Below are 12018 nucleotides of genomic sequence, written 5' to 3' on the forward strand. Positions count from 1 at the left end.
TCCAGCAATGCGAGGAGTTGGAGTAGTGAAGAATGTCCGTATTGTGGCTTAGATTATGCTGGAAGAGTGTTCGATCGAGGAAGGTGGTTAGGAACTGATTACGGATTGATCCAAATGGTTCCAGGTAGTGGTGTAGCGTATACAGCTACAGCTTTTGTGAAGATTTCTAGAAGTTGTCATGAAAATTTTTACCCATCTGCTGCCGAGACAGCAAAATTCATGGTTGTTGCGAAACTGAGATGGGCTGTATTTAAAATGCCTGGGGGTGTAATGGTGAATTCGAGCAGAAGAGAGAATGTTATTTCCCTGCAACACAAACAAGGATTCTCGGATGCTATAGAAGTTGTGTACGATGAGTTGCTGAGGATTAGTGTGAATAAGCATGAGCACAAAGAGATACTTCACATTCTGGGAATGGATAAATATTCAACCATGCTTCATCGGGTAATTCTCACAAAGACGGTAATATATGTTTATATTATATGGCCGGAATACCAATTGTTTTATTTTTATTTATGGAGTATGGGAAAGAGCGGTAGTTATGAATGGGTTGTCACTGAGTTGCAACCTAGAGTACCTAGTTATATGGCTTGTAGCAATAATCCTTGGTGTTCGGGCTGGAAGGAAGTCATTGTAGGAGTAGTGGGAATCAAGAAGATGTTTATGGTGGTTAATGGTGAGGATAGTAGAATCAATTCGTTGCGGGAAGAAATGTTTAAGGGAGTTGATTATTCTTGCACTCACCTGGAAGTTACAGTTCCGAAGTTAACAGTCATGGTGACTCAAATATACAGTCTTATAGAAGGTAATGGAGTTAATTGTAACGACATACTTGGTACAAGCTTGGTACAGAAGAGGGTTGGACCAACTGAGTATGTACATAATATTACAAGTGCCTTCTCGGCTATGGAAAGGATAAGATCAATCTTCTTATCCTCAAGTATCTGGTTCAGTGGAGAAATGGAAAGTGACTCTTGGGTCAGTCATAAAAACTTCAGCCAGCTGTGGAGGGTGGATTTCAGGTCCTTGCAAGGGTTCTCGACAGACAATGTAATTTCAACTCCCGATTCAGTTAGATGTCACATCACCAGGGCTATTATGCACCGTTTTGAAGAGGTAAGAATAATTCTTGTGACTACATTACATGGCTTCCTAACTAACTTACTACACATTAGAGGCTACATACTTCTTAGAAGGTTTTTGCGTGAATTATATACCACACTAGTTACTTCTCTACATGTCAGCACAAACCAGCACTCTCGTACAGCTGATCCAAGGGAAGAAATGAATTTATCCATCTCACACATTGGCCTGGTAGGATGCTTCCTTGTCGGAGTTTTGTCTCTTCCCTACAAGAGTGAATATGAGAAGTCGACTTTGAAGCCAAATTCCTCATCAGTTCAACTGATTGGGGTCAACATGAAATTGGCTTGTTATACCAAGAAGCGATTAAGACAGCAGTCTTTTATGGAATTTTTCGAATGTTTAATTTTGTATGTATAGATTCTGGATTGATTCTTGGAAAGCAACCATATCAGTTTGCTCAAAACCAACGTTTTGTTACGAAGGGCTACAAGCAACTGAAGGCCAACAAAGAAGAAGTTATCTTCCCAAGAAAGGAGTCGCAGGTGACAGTTTTTGTGTTCGGGGAACAAGAAGGTCTAAGACTACATCTTGACATACAAGTTCATTGTGAAGAAGCTAACACGAACGTGCTCATTTATGCTACAACCACGCTTGATGCCTGCTGTTTTCAGATGAATGGTTTCCATCTTTTCATGGACCTGGGTATCGAAGTTGTGAAGTTCACAATTCCTATTGCATTCGAGATAAAGCTGCAAGTCGACAACAAGTATGCTCTTCATGGGTCGAGCTCAGTTCATATCCTTGAGGACAAGGATAATTTGAAGGAGTGGGATTTGTCAGAAACCTACTTTGGGCTTCCAAGTTCAGTTAAGGGCCACCTGGATTATGGGGTTCTAGTAGTTTGTTTAGTTTAATTAGTAGTTAATTAATCATTATTATTAGCTGCTAAGTAGGATTATTAGAGTGTGTGTGAGTAGCACACGTGCACACCAAACATTATCCTTTATATTCCCTTGTTTGTTCGTAGAACTTATCATGAAAATTAATCAGTAAAATTATCTTTTCTCTCTCAAATTCTGTTCTTCCCAATCCAATCTCTATCCTTACCGATTTTGAGTTATTTGTGGTGCTAATTTGTAAGGCACGTCCTTACATAAAACCAAATACAAATAAAAGATCTACTTCCAGCATACTAAATGCATATACATGGAGAACATTTGTTTTACATAAGTCATGAGATTATATTAATAATTTACAATTTTTTTCCATTAATTGTTGGTACCATGCTATTGTGGGGAAGTTAACTCTTTTCCTAATTGAGTAGAAGTTAAACTTTAGAAGTAACTTTCTTCCGGAAGTACTTCCATAAGACGAGGGTACCGAGTACGCTACAAATCTTTTTAATCCAATGGCCTTCAAGCATACGAGTCTAGGTATAACGCTTTTACACTTAAAATAACTTTAATATGGAAATAGTAAAAGCACGCAAACACAACAGTTTTGTTGACGAGGAAAACTGTCTGGCAGAAAAACTCAGGGATCTAGTCCAGTTTTGGATACTCTGAGAATTAACCTGTTATACAAACGGACTACCATGCCTTCGTATAGTTGAGACTGAGTAAACTACCTCAGTTCCTTCAGTATCCCTGCGCCTACGACCAATTAGGACTATGCACGTGAATCCCAAGACAGAGTCCACTATGTTGAGTCGCCTCACCCGCTGTGAAAACTTCCGCACTCCACTCCTTTAGATTGTAACCCGAAACACCAAAGGAATAAAAAAAAATAGCAACCAACTTACTTATCCATCTCCCGAATCCGGAAATGATCAGAAATAAAGTACGGTATGAAGGATCTTCCTTTTAATAATTTACATTGTTTTGGTCAAAGATCAAACTAATACAAAGAGTATATAAATAATTTGTCTCAGTGAAGAAGCTCTATCCAAGCAACTCTACAAGGAGAAGCAACTAGACAGTTAGTTGGATCTTTAGAACACGTCTTAAAGTTTGTCGAAATAACTTCTTATTTGGATGTCAGAGAATCAAGTGTGCACAAAGTATCACAAAAATCAGAAACTGGAAAAAGAAAGTCTTCAAATCTTCAATCTTCATTCTTCAAAGTAACCCCTACACAAACAACTTGATTCCTACTAATGATCAACATACACACAACAGAGTTTGTTAACGTTGGATGATCAAATATTCTATCTATGGATCTTGAACTACGAGATTTGCAATAGTCAATCCTTGAACAAACATGAGTGGCCTTATATCAGAACATAAGGACTATATTGTTAGCTAACAAAATCAATTAATCGAAAACTAAAATAACAATACCATTTAGTTTCCCACCAACTGTAATGCTAAGAGATTATTGATCCCAAAGAAGAATTTAAACGAAGGCAATACAAAAGATTTCACCTAATTATATTATTCTACTTTATCAACAAGTTGGCTTCCAACACAAACGGTTAGGATGTATGTTAGAGATGAGTTTGTAAGGATAAAAGCTCAATTATTTGTAGTGCTATGACCAAGGCTTGAGTGGGAAACAATGTATTTCCAATTCCGAAAATTCCCAAAGGTATGCAATGAATATTATTTCCTAAATTAACAAATACCAAATGTGTACCAACTTATAAACCGAAATGACTCTTAGTTGACAACTAATATTAGCTAGCATAACTAAGCATATATTTTTTAATATACAGAAAATATTTGAATTTCGGTTTCAGGATCTTGCCTTGAGTATTTAAGGAAAATACTTGAACTTTGAGATATAAGAATTCAGTACATATTCAAATCACTATGTGGACATATATTGAACATTCCACTTGAAACCGTGTACATCTCGATTTTTGTGGAAACCTGAAGATAACAAACCTATCAAAAGTATATAACTAGCTTTGAACTTTGTTGGTCCTGGGATCGTTCCTGGCTTGGGATCTGTCATGAATCCATATTTATAAGAGGAACACTTCATTAAAAAACTAGCTTTAAATTCATAAACGTTTAGGTTTCATAAGAAAAATGATGCCAAAATGTCAAGATAATATTTGATCTGTATCATTAATTCATCGATTCTAAATCTGAAAATAAATCGTTGTCTAGAACGAAGTCTAATTTTGTTGCATGTTTCGCAAGTTTTATAATAAGATTGAGAGTATATATAATAGAACATTCAAAAAAAAATTGTAAAAACTTTTAATTTCTGGATGTAAATCATATGTTGTCGGTTCAATAATTACACAATTACATTGACTTCAAAAATGGTCGTGTAAGCGTCAGACACATCAGTGGTATCAGATGCATATATGCCACAAAATACTTTAACATAAATGTGCACCAATATTACCTAAATTTTGGTATATAATAAGGTTATTACATAACTGTTGTACAAATATCGTTAATCATTTACAAAAATATTGTTTATCAACAAGTTATTAGTATTACTCAGAAATTACATACACATGTATACATATTTTTAAAAAAATATTGTTACTTTCTTAACGTGTCCACGATATGACTTTTGAAAAATTATTGCGTATTCGTTTCTACTTCATGTTCGTGTTCGATATATGCATCAGTGTTTCATAGATGATATACCCATGTTCATGCCAAATTAGATTGAAATATTTATTTATTTTATTTTAAATTCGATTAGAATATTTATCTGTGAAAAAATATTTTAGCTAAATAATCAAATTTATTCGAGTTTTCTTAGCCATTGCATGTTTCGTGACTCTTTATTAGAGTATGAATGTAATAGGTTTCTGAAAACTTTACTTTGGTTTATTTTGGTTTTAGTCTTTTATTTTGGTCAAGGTCAGTCAATATGTTGACTCGACCATATATATTGTCTTTCCCTTTCTTTGTTAATGTGTTAAGAATCCAGTGTTGTTTTCATTAGATAATTGTTCTCTCTCTCACATGGTATCAGAGGGAAACCCAATCTAGGTTTTCCAATTTTCGATCCTAGAGGGTACCATTCTTTTCTCTGCTATTTTTTTTTTGATTCTTCATCATCATCATGTCTTATATCTCCTTTTCTTCTTTTTCTGACCCTAAATCAACTCATATTTCTCTCAACTCCAAACCCCCAACTAAACTTACATCTACCAATTATTTTCACTGGAAACTGCGGATTGCTTCATTGCTCCGTAGTTATGACCATTTTAGATATGTTGATGGTGATTTTTAGTGTCCTGCCAAGTATATTCGAAGTTCTGGTATTACTATTCATGTTTCAGATCCGTGAATTACTAAGTATCTGATTCTCAATCCGTTATATACTGCTTGGATACATCAAGATCAAGTTATTTACTCGTGATTGTTATCATCGCTCTCTGAAGGCTGACAATTTCAAGTGCTTGGATGTTCTACTTCGTGTGATGTTTGGAGACGCCTTAAATTGGATTATCATGCTACCACAAAATCTAGATTGATGCAGATTCGCAGTGATCTTCACAGTTTAAAGAAAGGTGCACTGATTTTATGCAAATCTATTTTAATCGTGCTAGATCTTTGTCACATCAATTATCCCAAATTAATCGACCAATTCATGATGATGATATTGTCTTTCACATTCTACATGGCTTACGTGCTGAATATCATGCATTTATTACCTCTGGTAAAACTCAACAATTGAAGAATTTGGATCCTATTACTTCTACTGATCTTCTAGGACTGCTTTTAGCTGAGGAATCTTAATTAGATTTTGCTTCTTCTTCATTTATATGATGCATCTGCTAATGTTAGTCAACGACATAATTCGACTATATTTTCATCTAATCCTTCACCTGGTCATACTTCTCCTAATTTTCATAAAGGTAATTCTTACTAAAATCAGAATTGGAATTCTTATTATGGTGGTTATCTAGAGCTTCACATTTTGGTGGTAGAAATCCTAATTTTGGTGGTGGTTCCTTTAGAGGAGGTTATAATAGATATGGTTTTAGAAGAGGTTCTTTTCGAGGTGGTCGATTTGCTCGTGGTGGTAGGTACACTTCCAATTTCTATCCTCCATCTACAGTTAAGTATGATTATTACATTGAGTGTCAGTATTTTCGAAAGCCTGGGCATTCAGCGGTTGAATGTCGCCAAACTAGAGCTGATTGTGGTCATACCTGTGCAAGCTTATCACACTTTTGTTGATGCATTCTATGATGACACGTTTGAGGGTCCTTGGTCACCTGAGCCTGAAGCATATGTCGTACGATAATACTAATAGTTGAGTTTATCAATTTGACCTTACGATAAAATTAAACAAGAATAGACTATATAGATAACTCGTTTAATAATGAAAATTAATGTCTCTCTCTCAAAGTGATTTTATCTTTGATTGTTAGTTTTGAAAATTTCTGCGAGGAGGTATGGGAGATAAAAATATTTCTTTTGTGCAACAATGAGTATTGCAACAAAACTCTTTTTATATGCCAACATAACACGTGGACTTTTTTTTTTTTTGCATTAATCAAGCTATGTTAAGAGTCACACTTGGTCTCCAAACCCCAGCAAAACCTCTATTATACCTTTAGAAGTTTCAAATAACAGCTCAAAGTCCTAGCAAAGGAAAAAGAAAACAACAGAACAACTCAAAAATGTTTATAGCTCGTTTGTACAACAGAAACATAAGTTAAAAGTAAAGATATTTTACTTTATAAATAGTCGACTTTTTTACTTTTAAAAATCGTTCTTCAAATTTTACACTCAAAATAATTTCTTGGTTTTTGACATTTAGAAATCAGAAAGTTATTTTTTAAATATGTATCCAAACGCGCTGTTACATTAGAATTATTTCAAATACGTATATTTCTATGCAGTGCCTTTGAATTTGGAGTTGTTAATTAAAACATTTTTGTCAACTTTTGAGTTTGATCACTATCCCACTGAATCAATCAAACACGACTGAATTTCCTACTTATCATTTGCCCACGAGAATATATTCTCATCTTCAAACTGCTTTCAAACTATCCTCTACCCCATTCAGAGCTTATAAGGTTGTCCATCGTCTGCGGCAGTGTAAGATTACAATAAATCTTCCATCTATCTAGAAGAAAAGGAATAAGGATGTTTTTCTCGCAGTGGTTTCGTTTATTATGCTTGATCCTCCTCCTATCTCATGTCTCTTGCGCCAGGTATGTAATAGACTTTGAAGATTTAATTTAGCTTTTCACCTTGAAATCTGGATCAATATATATAGAATGTAACAGCCAAAATTGGATCAATTTGAAAGAACCATCTGGAAACTAGTTTTAGAGTAACGATGAATAAAATATAGCATCTGGAAGCATCTGGAAATTTATTCTTGACCAAATAAATACTTCATAAATCTTAAATTTTTATTTGCAGCTTGGGTGGCGATTATGATGAACCAAGGCCAATACCACCGTCTCTACGAAGACCAAAAAGGCATAGGGTCCATGTCCATGATGAACTACAAGGAGGACAGGTCGCGCACACACACAAGAACAAAGACATAACAGTTGTCATCTCTTAAATACCTCTTCTCTCAATGAATTTTCACTTTGACGGATCAAAAAAAAAAATTGTCATCTTTAGGTGTCGTCAAATCGTCCAGTTTCTCGCAATGGGAAAAATAGTAAACTACATATTTGAGTAAGAGATAGAACATAGCAAGAAACATTAAGGTAGAATCTACAGCAGAAAGCTTAGCCACGGATGCAGCCTGCTGGTCTTACCAAAATTTGTCCATATAAATTTTATTTGTTTGACCGTCCATGTAGGATATTTATTTGACCTTCTCTTTTTTCTGGTTAAATTGATTTTATCCGAAAACCTGAAATTTGTCATATGACCCAACATTTGCTTAAAACCTATCGATTAAGATTTTGGTGTTCCATTTGGTTAGTAAATTTTTTTAATGTCCCAAGTGGCTCAAGTTGCCGACCGGCCAAAATTGTTAGTTGTCGCAATCACTCTGGTACCTCTTAATTTTCTTTCGTTCGTAAGATTATCCTCAGCTTTTAGCAAAATATATAAGTATCTGTTTTGAAGCTCGAAGCCCTGAAACCCACGTCTTTGAGAATGATTTTTCAGGGACCATGGTTTTTTTTTTGAGAGGACCATGGTTTTATTAGGCCACCTTTCCTATAGTTATATGGGATGTCCTAAAGTGTTGAAATGACTAACCTATCTTAACCTAATTTAATTTAAAACCAACCTAATAATCACCTATATATATAACCACCACCTCCTCCCACCACCACCGCCCACCACCGCCACCTCCGATTATCACCATCACCAACCTCCGATTACTACCACCACCTCCGATTATCACCACCACCACCTCCGATTACCACCACCACCACCTCTATATATATAGCTTAATTTAAAACATTAACAAAGATATTCTCACAAACCCATTACTTGTCATTCATTTTTGGTTGAATAAATGAGAAGTAATCATCAAAATGAGTTGAAAATGGAAGTTGCAGAGAGGTTTAATGGAGGTTTTTTTCAGAGAAAAGTTCGGTTACGTCGCAAAAAACAAGTCTCGGCCGAACTTTTAGTTCGGTTACGTCGCAAAACGTTCGGTTTCGTCGCAAAAAGTTCAGTTATCACGAATTAATTTTTTCTTGTATTAGAACTCCTTTTAACCGAACTCCTTGTATTAGAACAACACAAGTCCATAAGTTCGGTTCCTTCGCAAAATAAGGATATCACCGAACTTTAAGTTCAGTTGGTAGAGCAATTTGATATGTAACCAAACACACAAGATGTACCCAAATAAATTGTTAAGTTCAAAGTTCGGTTACCTACCATTTTATACTAGGTAACCGAATATAGCACTGTAACTTTGGGTTTTTTTTATCGGTGAGTTCGGTTAGATACGCTTTTGGATAAAACTTTGCGAACCAACCCAACTTCTTACACTTGGAATAATTTTTTTTAACGTAAAGTTCGATTGGATAGTTGGTTGGTTGGTATGAACTTTGCGTACCAACTGAACTATGTACAGTTGGTAAAATTTTATTTTCACGTAAAGTTCGGTTAGTTATTGTTTGCAAAGCAACCGAACTTCTAGACCCTAAAGTTCGGTTACATTGCGGGAAAATCGAATATTACACTGTACGACCAAAACCTCCATTAACGAGCGAGTTCGGTAACCTGCGTGTTTGGAAAACGTAACCGAACTACACTTTCAGGTGTGTTCGGTTACATGTTCTTGACATATGGTAACCGAACTGGCCCATATCTACATAAAAAATTTCACTTTTTTGAAAGTTTGGAGCAATTAAACTAACATTATCTAAGTTTGAAGCATACCTGATAACCCAAATGCTCTTCCTCCGGTTGTGGTTGGTAAAATTCATCGTTTTCATCTTGAGATTGAGTTTGGGGAAGAATACAATCACCATCTAAGAAATAACTCATATCCGGATCATTGTGAAGATTAACAAATGCTCTAGGAGAGGAAGGAGATGAAGATTCAGATGTGCTATCATCAATTGAATCATCACTTGAATACTCAAGATTAGTGAACTCAAAAAAAAATTTATTTTCCATGTTTTTCTTCTTCATCTTCTCTAACTTTACTCTCTCAATAATTCTATTTCTTTAGCTTAATCATTTGACTAATGATTTCACTAATCATTACCCAAAATTAATCAAAAAGGTAGTTTTGATATTAATATAAATATCTAGATAAAGGGTAACATAAATTTACTTCTAAATGTCTTACTAAAAATAGAACCATGGTTCTCCAAAAAAATCATGGCCCCAAAAAAATCGTTCGTCTTTAATGCCCAAAAACATCAATCCAAGTTACTCAACTACTTGGAAGTTTGAACGTACTTGGTATATTGTTGTTTGTGTGAAGGGATACGTTGAAAGTTTGAAATAACAGTGTCTTTGATTTGGACTCATTCTTCAAAAATTCTTGGTCAACTATTGAGTTTTCACTCATAAAATCAAATAAAGGACTAAATTTCTTGCTTATCATCTCATGAGACTCATCTTCTAACTGCTTTCACTCGAACCATTCTCCACCCTTCCCATTCTCCCCCACCATTTTTGAGTAGCCCCAAAAAAACGATTCATGTCATTGTACCACAGTTGAAAGCCATGTTCCCTTCGAAGGCCGATTAAAATTTTTATTTATTCTACTTTAGTATGTTTCTATGAGATTCGATTAAAATATTACCTTTGAAAACAATATATTTAACAATATAATTATAATTAGCATTTGATGATTTTCATAAGCAATTGCATGGGAGTAGTTATGATACTCCAGCAAACATTAGTAAATCATTTTTTGGCTAATCTCATGTTCCAAGAGTGGCCAAAATCGTCAGAAGTCAATATGCGCTCTTTCCCAACCACTATGTGTTGAAGTGTTGTACAATGTCTCGGAATTTGAACTTTTTGGACTCGTTGCTTAAAAACCGACCTTGTTACAGCCAGTCCAACAGGGGCTAATCTAAAAATTGGATAATAGGTGTCATAATCTTAACGGTGAAGAGAAGAATGATTCTAGCATTGAGATTGATAGTGGGGTGAAGATGAAAATGATCAAAGGTCTGGATTAATTATCCTATATCTGGACTATGTTAGGTGTCCAAATTAAAGACTTTTCCCTTAAAAACTCTGTCAACTGTTGATTTTTTTTTATTATTTGATATTCTTTGTCAACTTCTTAGTTTCACAATCTCATTGAATCAGAAAGACGACTAAATTTTCAGTTTTTTTTTTTTTGAAGCATAAATTCAAGTTTATCATTTGCTCGTCGTGTAAGCGCGGTCTGAAATAAGGATGTTTTTCGCACAGTTACTTCGGATGTTATGCTTGATCCTACTCTTATCTCAAGTCTCTTGCCGTAGGTATGTAAACTGCTTCTCTTGATCACCGGTTCAGTAGTACAATAGTTATAAACAACAACGAATATCAAATACGAAATAGCATGTCCATATAACAAATGTTTCATTCTAAATCATATAAAGTTCTCGATACGAGTTGATGTTTGATCCAAATAACTTATTGGTAACAGTTGATGCATTTTCAATTTATATTTGCAGCAATCCACCACCACCGCCACCACCCACTACAACGGGCCGCACATGCGATAAACCAAGGCCAGGACCACCATCTCCAATGGCGCCAGGGGGTCCACATGTATGATGATGAACAACGACAACTTTGTTAAGTACGGTATATCATTTAGAATCGTCCTATACTGTTGGTGTAAGTTCTATCCATCCATATTTACTTCCAACTGGAAGTTTAAGTTTGTAATTGCAAGAATTAGTTCAATTCTTTTTAGGCTAATCCCTATAGGCTTGATTGGAGTGATAGATTGGCCAAAAAGTGTTACAAATCAAGAAAAAAGTGTTGGAAAAAAGTTAACAGTGACAGTTGATAATTCTCTCACCTAGCAAGTGCTCGCAGTCCAACTATCAGCGAGATTGAAACGCTGAACCATTCGGCACTCAAAAAAGAGGGAGCGAGATTGAAACGCTGAACCATTCGGCGCTCAAAAAAAAAGGGAGAACGAGATGGAGGAAAAAAAGAGGGAGAACCTGCTGGAGGAAGGAAAAAAAGAGAGAAAAAAATTGGAGAAAAAGAGAAAAAATGTGGAGAGAGATAATGATTAGTTTTTAAAAAAAATAAAACTATCTAGGACTTATGAGGTTGCCCAGACTGACGTGGAGATTGCCCAGAACGTGGATGGCCAATCTAGCAGCTAGATATCTAGGCCATAGGACTAAGCCTTCGGAGTGAACAACAGAAGCGTGTTCACAGTCAATATTAGCAATGCAAGTAGAATACAATAATGACAATGCGTAAAGACACGGAATTTAACTACGAAAAGTAAATGAGACGCTGGAAGCCTACATCCACACGGTGATGAGGGTGTGATAAGGGTCTTCACTATGGATTGATCAAGGTCACAATGGTTCGGTCAAATGAC

Source organism: Papaver somniferum, unplaced genomic scaffold, assembly GCF_003573695.1.
Source record: "Papaver somniferum cultivar HN1 unplaced genomic scaffold, ASM357369v1 unplaced-scaffold_18, whole genome shotgun sequence".
NCBI lineage: Eukaryota > Viridiplantae > Streptophyta > Magnoliopsida > Ranunculales > Papaveraceae > Papaver > Papaver somniferum.